At 48.2% G+C, this 8,029-nt stretch overlaps 1 pseudogene; it reads right to left on the bottom strand.

Moving 5' to 3' along the window:
• Positions 1-644: 644 nt before the first annotated feature.
• Positions 645-4,245, bottom strand: LOC130459005 (uncharacterized; annotated as a pseudogene).
• Between the last annotated feature and the right edge of the window lie 3,784 nt (positions 4,246-8,029).

Raw genomic sequence — 8,029 nt, 5'->3', positions numbered from 1 at the left:
TGGTCTGGAGGGGCTCCAAGACGAGTTTGTTGCACTCAATTTTTGGGTACGGGTCATGCCTGAGGCAGTGATGACCACAGGCATGGGGACCCCATTTCACTGTCAACCAGGAGTCAGGGTTTGATGGGGTCCATGGGTTGCAGCCGTGCCGGGTATTCCCTCCAGTGACTATGGTCTCGCACCCCCAACTGGCACAATAGTATTGGTTTGGCTGGTTGCAGTAAAATTTCTCCGGGTTAGAGGCAGGACAAAGGTAAAATACTCCCGTGTTCTTACAGATGGATTCAGGGGTATTACCAGGGGGGGCACGTATGTCCTTAGGTCCCCATATAAGATCACAAGTCTCTGTTTGAAGGCTAGGAGTCCCTGAGGTTATGACTGTGGCAAGTACAGTTGAGTGTTCGAGGCTGATGAGGGACCACTTCCATTGCTGGTGGGAGGACCCTGCCTGTAGAGTGGAGAGGAAACAAGCAAGAGAAAGGGGGAGCAAGGGGACGGTCATGCTGTTCGGTGAAGTTTGAGCTTCAGAGGAGTGTTGGAATGAGAGGTAGCTGTCCAGACTTCGGTAGCCTTTGGCGAGTCTGCTGCTCTCACATGGGAGTGGTGGATCCAAGGGCCGATTCCGTAGACCTTAAGAGCTGAAGGGGTAACAAAGAGGGTTACATAGGGTCCCTTCCACTGTGGCTGAAGGTTTAGTTTTTCAGTGTCGCTTCACCCAAACCCAATCCCCAGATTTAAAAGGATGAGAGTTATGGAGAGGAGGTTGGAACCATGCCTGGAGCCTTGGCCAGAGGTCAGACTGGATCTGGGAGAGGGAGAGAACAAAGTCCCACAATGAGGTGGTACCGGGGGTTGCAGCTGGGAAGGCGGAGAGAACAGAGGGGATTGAACCATAAAGGATCTCATAAGGGGTAAGGGAGAGGGGCCCAGGGGTATTGAGGGCCTTAAAAAGGGCTAGGGGAAGGAGCATCACCCAGTCCCGGCCAGTCTCCAAAGAGAGTTTAGTAAGAATTTCTTTTAAAGTCCGATTCATTCGTTCTATCTGCCCCGAACTCTGGGGGTTATATTCACAATGTAATTTCCATTTGACCTCGAAACCCTCTGCCATGTCTGTAGAGTCTTGGCCACAAATACAGGGCCATTATCTGAGCCTAGGGAGGAGGGCACCCCGAACCAGGTAATTATGTCTTCCAGCAAGATTTTAGCAACTGCATGGGCAGTTTCAGTCTTCGTTGCAAAAGCCTCATGCCACCCCGTGAAAGTGTCTACAAGAACTAGGAGGTACTGGAACCCAAATTTTCCAGGCCGCACTTCAGTAAAATCAAGCTCCCACTGCTTACAGGGTTGGGTGCCGCAAAGGCGGGTCCCAGGGTGTGAGTTCAGGTTCGCCGGCCGGGTCAGCTGGCAGGCGGTACATTTGTTGACCAACTCTATCAGGAAGGCCTGAGAGCCTTGAAAGTGAATCTGTCATTTCCGGAGCAGTTTATGGAGTTGGTTAGCACCCAGGTATGTAAGATGGTGGAGGTGGGTGGTCAAAAGTTGGCCAGCGATTCTAAGCAAAAGCAAGTTACCAGCGGGGTCCTGAAAGAAGGCCCCAACGGGTGATCCTTCCTTCCCTTTTATCCATTGGAGGTCACTGTCTGAATATTGTGGAGGGTCTGGTGGGGGGTTCGGGATGGGAGGTGAGGGGCCAGGTGGCTCTAGGCAGGCCTGGGCAGGTAACACTAGAGTATGGGCCTGGTTCTGCGTTGCAGCTGCTTTAGCAGCCTCGTCTGCCCAGCAGTTTCCCAGGGTGGGGAGGGACGAGCCACTTTGATGTCCAGGGGTGTGGACAACAGCAACTGCACAGGGCTCCCAAACTGCTGCAAGGAGATCCTGGATATCCTCAAGGTGGGCCACCGGCTTCCCAATTGAAGTGACAAGCCCCCTTTCCTGGTATATTGGTACATGCACATGTAGGGTCACGAAGGAGTAGAGGCTATCAGTATAAATGGTGACCCACTTGTTCTTCGCCGCCCACAAGGCTGCTGCCAAAGCAATCAATTCGGCCTTCTGCACTGACGTCCCTTCGGGGAGAAAGGTGTCCCAGATGATCTGACCAGTATGATCTACTACTGCGGCTCTGGCTCTCCTACCTTGCGGGGATACGAAGCTGCTGCCATCGGTGAAGAAAAGGAGGTCTGGATTGGCTAGAGGAAAGTCCTTAAGGTCAGACCGTGCAGATATCAATTCCACAAGGATCACTTGGCAGGAATGCCAAGTTCAGTGCTGTCGTCCCTGGCAGGGAGAAGTGTGGCGGGGTTAAGGGTGGACACCACCTGGAAGGACAATTGAGCCTCGTTCAGGAGGAGCGATTGGTAGTGGGTCAGCCGGGCATGGAACAGCCAGTGCACCAGAGGCTGGCGGAGGACACTCTCAATGGCATGTGAGGTGGCAATGAGAAGTGGCTGGCCATGAGTGAGTTTGTCAGCGTCTTTGACCAGGTGGGCTACTGCTGCGATGATGCGGAAACAGGAAGGCCATCCTGCCGAGACAGGGTCGAGCCATTTGGAAAGGTGGGCCACTGGCCGGTCCCAGGGTCCAAGTTTCTGGGTGAGGACCCCTTTCGCTACTCCCTGATGTTCGTTTCTGGGTCAGGTAGGGTTAGGGCTGGGGTCTGTAGCATAGCCTTTCGGAGGTCCTGGAAGGCGATCTCCATGTCCTCAGTCCAGACCCAGTTCAAGGTTTCCTGGGTGGCAGCGTAGAGGGGCTTTGCCATCTCTGCAAAGTTAGGTATCCAAAGACAACAGTATCCCACAGATCCCAGGAATTCCCGTACCTGCCGGGGAGACAAGGGGGTGGGGATGGAGAGGATGGCCTGGGTCATGGCCAGAGTGAGCCAGCGGAGACCATCGTGCAGACGATAGTCAAGGAAGGTGACCACTCGGCGGGCCATGTGTGCTTTTTCTTGGCACTGACACGATAGTCGGCGGTCTCAAGGCAGAGCAAGAGGTCCCACATAGCTTCCTTGCAGGATTCCTCGGTGGGGGAGGAGATCAGCAAGTCATCTACATTTTGCAAGAGGGTCACAGTAGGGTATAATTAGTGAAAAAGTTTCAAATCTTCTATCAATGTGTTGCTAAAGAGGGTTGGGCTGAATTTCAGCCCTTGGGGCAGCCTAGTCCATGTGAGTTGGATGGTCGTATGGGTTTCCGGGGAGAACCACTCAAAAGAGAAGATGGGCTGACTAACAGCAGCCAGTGGGAGGGTGAAAAAGGCATCCTTTAGGTCCAGAGTAGTGTACCAGGTCAGGGAAGGGTGTAGATTGCTAAGGAGAGTATATGGGTTTGGGACGGTGGGGTGGACATACTCCACACGCTTGTTAACTTCATGCAAATCCTGAACGGGCCTATAATCCCCCGTGCCTGGTTTGTGGACAGGGAGGAGTGGGGTGTTCCATGGGGATTTGCAAGGCATGAGAATCTTGGAGGCCAGAAGGTGCTTAATGTGGGGTTGAATGCCTTCTCTGGCCTCCACTGGCATTGGGTATTGTTTAACCCGTATAGGGGTGGTTCCACTCTTGAGGGGGATGATAATGGGTGGTTGATTTATGGCCAGCCTGACTCCAGAAAGTTCAGCCCAGACCTTAGAAATGGAGTGCACCCATGGCTGCACGTGGTGGTGGTGGGGGAGGGATGTCCAGAGGGGGTGGATCTGAATATAGACAGTGTTCATCCTGGAGATCTAGGGTAAGGACCATGAGAGGGGCTCTTGAGTTGTCTCTAAGGGACACGGTCTCTCAGGAAAAATGAATATGGGCCCCGATCTTGTGGAGGAGGTCTCGACCGATAAGGGGAGCCAGGCTCTCAGGGATGATGATGAAAGAATGAGAAACCTGGCGGGTTCCCAGGTTGACAGCTCGTGTTGTGGTCCAGGGGTACCAGTTGGACCCCGTCACCCCTTGGACCAAGGAAGTTTTGGAACTGGTCTTCCCCAAGGGTGACTAGAGGACTGAATGTTAGGCTCTGGTATTCCCCTCAATGTAAGCTGTTACTCAGGACTCAGGGAGGGGGCCTGAGACCCGTCCCCCTCAGGCATCCTCAGCAAGGGCAATAACATTCCTGTTGGGCCGTCCCCAGTCAGTGTCGGAGGGGCTATCCCAGCGCATTGGGGGGCCTTGTTGGCCTTGCCTCATTCTGCCTTGTATTCTCTGGGGGCAGTGACGCTGCCAGTGGCCAAATTTTCTGCAAAGGAAACGGGCCCCATGGGCGCTGATTGGCTGGGTTAAGGCTGCCACGAGGACCTGGGTTATCTGCTGTTGGGTCTGGATCAATTGCTTCCTAGCCTTCTCTTCCCTAGACTGGAGGTCCTGTAAACACTTGAGTTCTCATTCTTCGGCCTCCTGTCTCTGTTCCTGCCTAGCCATGTCCTCCTGCCTTAGTCGGTCAGCCCGTTCCTCAGGGGTTTCATGGGAGTTAAAAACTTTCTCCGCTACCTTAAGTAATTTGGTTAGAGATTGGGCCATAAATGCATCGGCCCTCTGGAGCTTCCTGCAAACATTAGGGCCGACTGGATGACAAAAGCAAGAAGAATGGCTGTCTGGCTGTTGGGTCCACTGGGGAATAGATGGTACCTTTAGCCTTCTGCAGGTGTTTCGTTGTGACCATGGCAACAGATAAGATCAAGGAGAAATACAAGAGAGACTAAGAATGGAACTTTCTGGGAGATGCTAGAATTTGAGGGAGGTCAGGTTGGAGGCCAGATCACAAGAGCTGACTTGGGTGATGCAGTGTGAGAAGTGGAACAATTCTTCCAGCTTTGGTCACTCGGTTGTGCCAGGTATAATGTTGAGGATATAAAGGTAAGGCAAGAATATTTCCTGCTCTCAAGAAGCTCACATTTTATTTTTTAGACATATTTGTTTTTTTTTTAACCCTTACCTTCTGTCTTGAAATCAATACTGTGTATTGGTTCCAAGGCAGAAGAGTGATAAGGGGCTAGGTAATGGGGGTCAAGTGACTTGCCCAGGGTCACACAGCTGAGAAGTGGCTGAGGCCAGATTTGAACCTAGGATCTCCCATCTCTAGGCCTGACTCTCAATCCACTGAGCTACCCAGCTGCCCCCAAGAAGCTCACATTTTAATGAGAGAACATGCAAACAACTACAAAGAGGCAAGCTATGGTCAGGTCAGATTGGGAAGAACCAACAGAGGGAAGGCACCAGGATCAAGGAGGACTAGAAAGACAGGACTTTAGCTGAGCATGGCAGGAAGTGAGAGAAGCCAGGAGACAGATGAGGAGGGAGGGCTTTGGAGCTTGGGGGACAGTCAGTAAACATTCCTAAGAGTCCAAAGATGAAGTGGCTTAACTGTTGGGAACTGCAAAGAGCCCAGTGTCACTGGATGATGCCGAAGGGAGTGAGGTTTAAGAAGACTTGAAAAGTCTACGTGGAACTGAACAAATAAGTAAGTTTTTAAAAAAGGAAAGACAGGAAGGAGGGGGTGACGTTATATAGAGCTTTTAAACCCCTCGTGGTGGTCATGAGGGAATAGGGAACCACCAAAGTGTATTGAGTAGAGGAACTGACGTGGTCAGAATTTCACCTTATGAAGAGCAATATACCAGCGGAACAGAGGATGAACTGGAAAGGAGAGACACTTGAGGCAGGCAGAGCCACCCACAGGTAATTGCTGTAAATCAGGCTTGAGGTGATATGAGGACCTGCAGCAGAGTGAGGCTAGTGTCAGAGGAAAGATGCTTCACTAGCTATTGTGAAGGTAGAATTGACAGGCCTTGATCATATGGTATAGTTGGAAATTCTTGAATCCCTAAAAACTACATTACCCAAAATTCCTTTCTATATTACCTAGAATCCTTTCCCCTTTTCCTGTGCCCTTAGTTTGCATGATTGTATTTAAGTTTGCTGTGACTCTTCCCTCTCTTCTCCTGCAACCCCAGCTGAGTTAGGTGTAAGTTTTATTTTAGTTATCATTAATAAATCTTATAAATAATACTTGAGTTATTACATATTAGTTTAAAAACATACAAAATATTGGTCTGCATTATATTTTTTATATTATATGTTATATATTATGTATACTATTATATATTAGTTTAAAAACCAACAATATATTGGATATTGGTATGCTTTTCACATTTTTAAAATTAAATTTTACTTTTTTTAAACCAGTTTCATGTAATCAATTTCCACGGAAGTTTTCCAAAGTTATAGGATCCAAATTGTCTCCCCACCCTCTCTCAGATCTGGCAGACAATTCCACACAGATATTGAGAATGAAAGAGGGAGGATTCTGGGTAACATTGCGGATTTCTGCCCTCTATAATAAAAGGAAAACTTTGAAGATGAGAAGGCTTGCGAGTAACAGAGTTCATTTCATAGACTTAGAGCCACAAAGGACCTTAATGGATGCTCTATAGCCCAACTCATTTCATTTTACAGAAGTCAAAATGAGGTCCAAAGACTAAAGTGACCACCTACAGAGAACTGATAAATAGAAACAAGGAAGACAGTTTTATATTTTGTATATGCATGTATATATATGTACATGTGGATGTATATACACATATATATTTCTATAGATATGTATGTATATGAAATATATGGTTAAATAGCATGGAAAACAGAGAGGAAGGAGGATACCTGGGAACTTTAATGTAATAAGTAAGCAAATAAAGAAAAGCTAAAACCCAAGGTCTCACACACACACACACACACACACACACACACACACACACACACATTTAAGAAGCAGGATTTGAATCCTGATCTTCTTGACTCCAAACTCTTGCCACCACACCACTCAGTCAAGGGAGGCCATTAGCCAAGGATGCCACACCTGCTGTATAAAGCCTCAGAGGCCATTAAAACGTGACAATCTTTTCAGGCACAGAGTTTGACCTGGGTATCAGGCAGGGAATCAGTAAGGAAAGGGTGTGTTAGTGCAGAATCACGGACTACGAGAGTGGGCACATCATGGGTGCTTATTCCAGGTTCAGGGAGCTGGTTATACATTAGCTGGTGTCCTGCTGGTCTTATAACTTTCTTTTATTACTGAAAGGGAGGCAACACATGCAGGAAACAATGTCATTAAGGATGCAGCTGTTAGAAGAAGGTGAAGGTACTGGTGGAGGAGGCACGTGGGCATAGTCTAAAGCAAGTGCCTGACCAAGTCACTCCCCAGCCGAAGAAGGCTTTGGAGGCTCCCCAAAGCCTTGAGGACAAAATACAAGAGCTTCTCTTCAGGCTAAATGGGCTAACAGGTTAGTACAGTCCATTCTCTATGGTCCTTCCAGGCTGATTTCATTATATTCCCCTTTACTTGCTTTAAGATTCAGTCAGCCTTGCCTACCTGCTCCTCTCCCACCTTCATGCCCTTGCACAAAAGTATCCTCCTGTTATAGGAAGGAAGTCTTTTCCAATCAGACCACTCATCTCATAATTACTTTGTATACATTGTATTGATTTATCCCTTTGTGTACACATTGTAAATGTGAATTATGTATACATTGGATCAATTATCCCTTTATGTATACATTGCATTAATTTGTCCCTTTGTGAATACATTGTATTAATTTATCCCTTCATGTATACATATTAATTGAGTCTTTGAGTATACATTATATTAACTTACCCCTTTGTGAATACATTGTATTGGTTTTATCCCTTTAAGTATCCATTGTATTCACTTATCTGTGTATACCTGCACTTCCCCAGCATAAAGGATGCCCCTTGAGGAAAAGGACCATACAGTTTTTTGTTTCTGCAACACCAGCAGCTGGCTAGATTTGGATTGAATTGAATTCCCTGAAAGGGCAGAGCAGGTCCTCACACCAGAGGTATATAAAAATAGACTCGAATTCAGGACTCCAATCCCCAGAATCCTTTGCTCCACTTCCCCAGAGTGATTTGTAATCACACTGAATTCTTGCCTGGGCGAGAACACAAATGGTTTTTAAAGGAGTTCTCGCCTACTGAGGGGCTTTTTGGACTTCCATTTTGGAGCAGAGGTGGCTCTTTTCATAATGTAGG

Source organism: Monodelphis domestica, chromosome 4, assembly GCF_027887165.1.
Source record: "Monodelphis domestica isolate mMonDom1 chromosome 4, mMonDom1.pri, whole genome shotgun sequence".
Taxonomy (NCBI): Eukaryota; Metazoa; Chordata; class Mammalia; order Didelphimorphia; family Didelphidae; genus Monodelphis; species Monodelphis domestica.
Note: the sequence above shows the minus strand (reverse complement) of the source record. Positions and strands in the feature narration are given on the sequence as shown.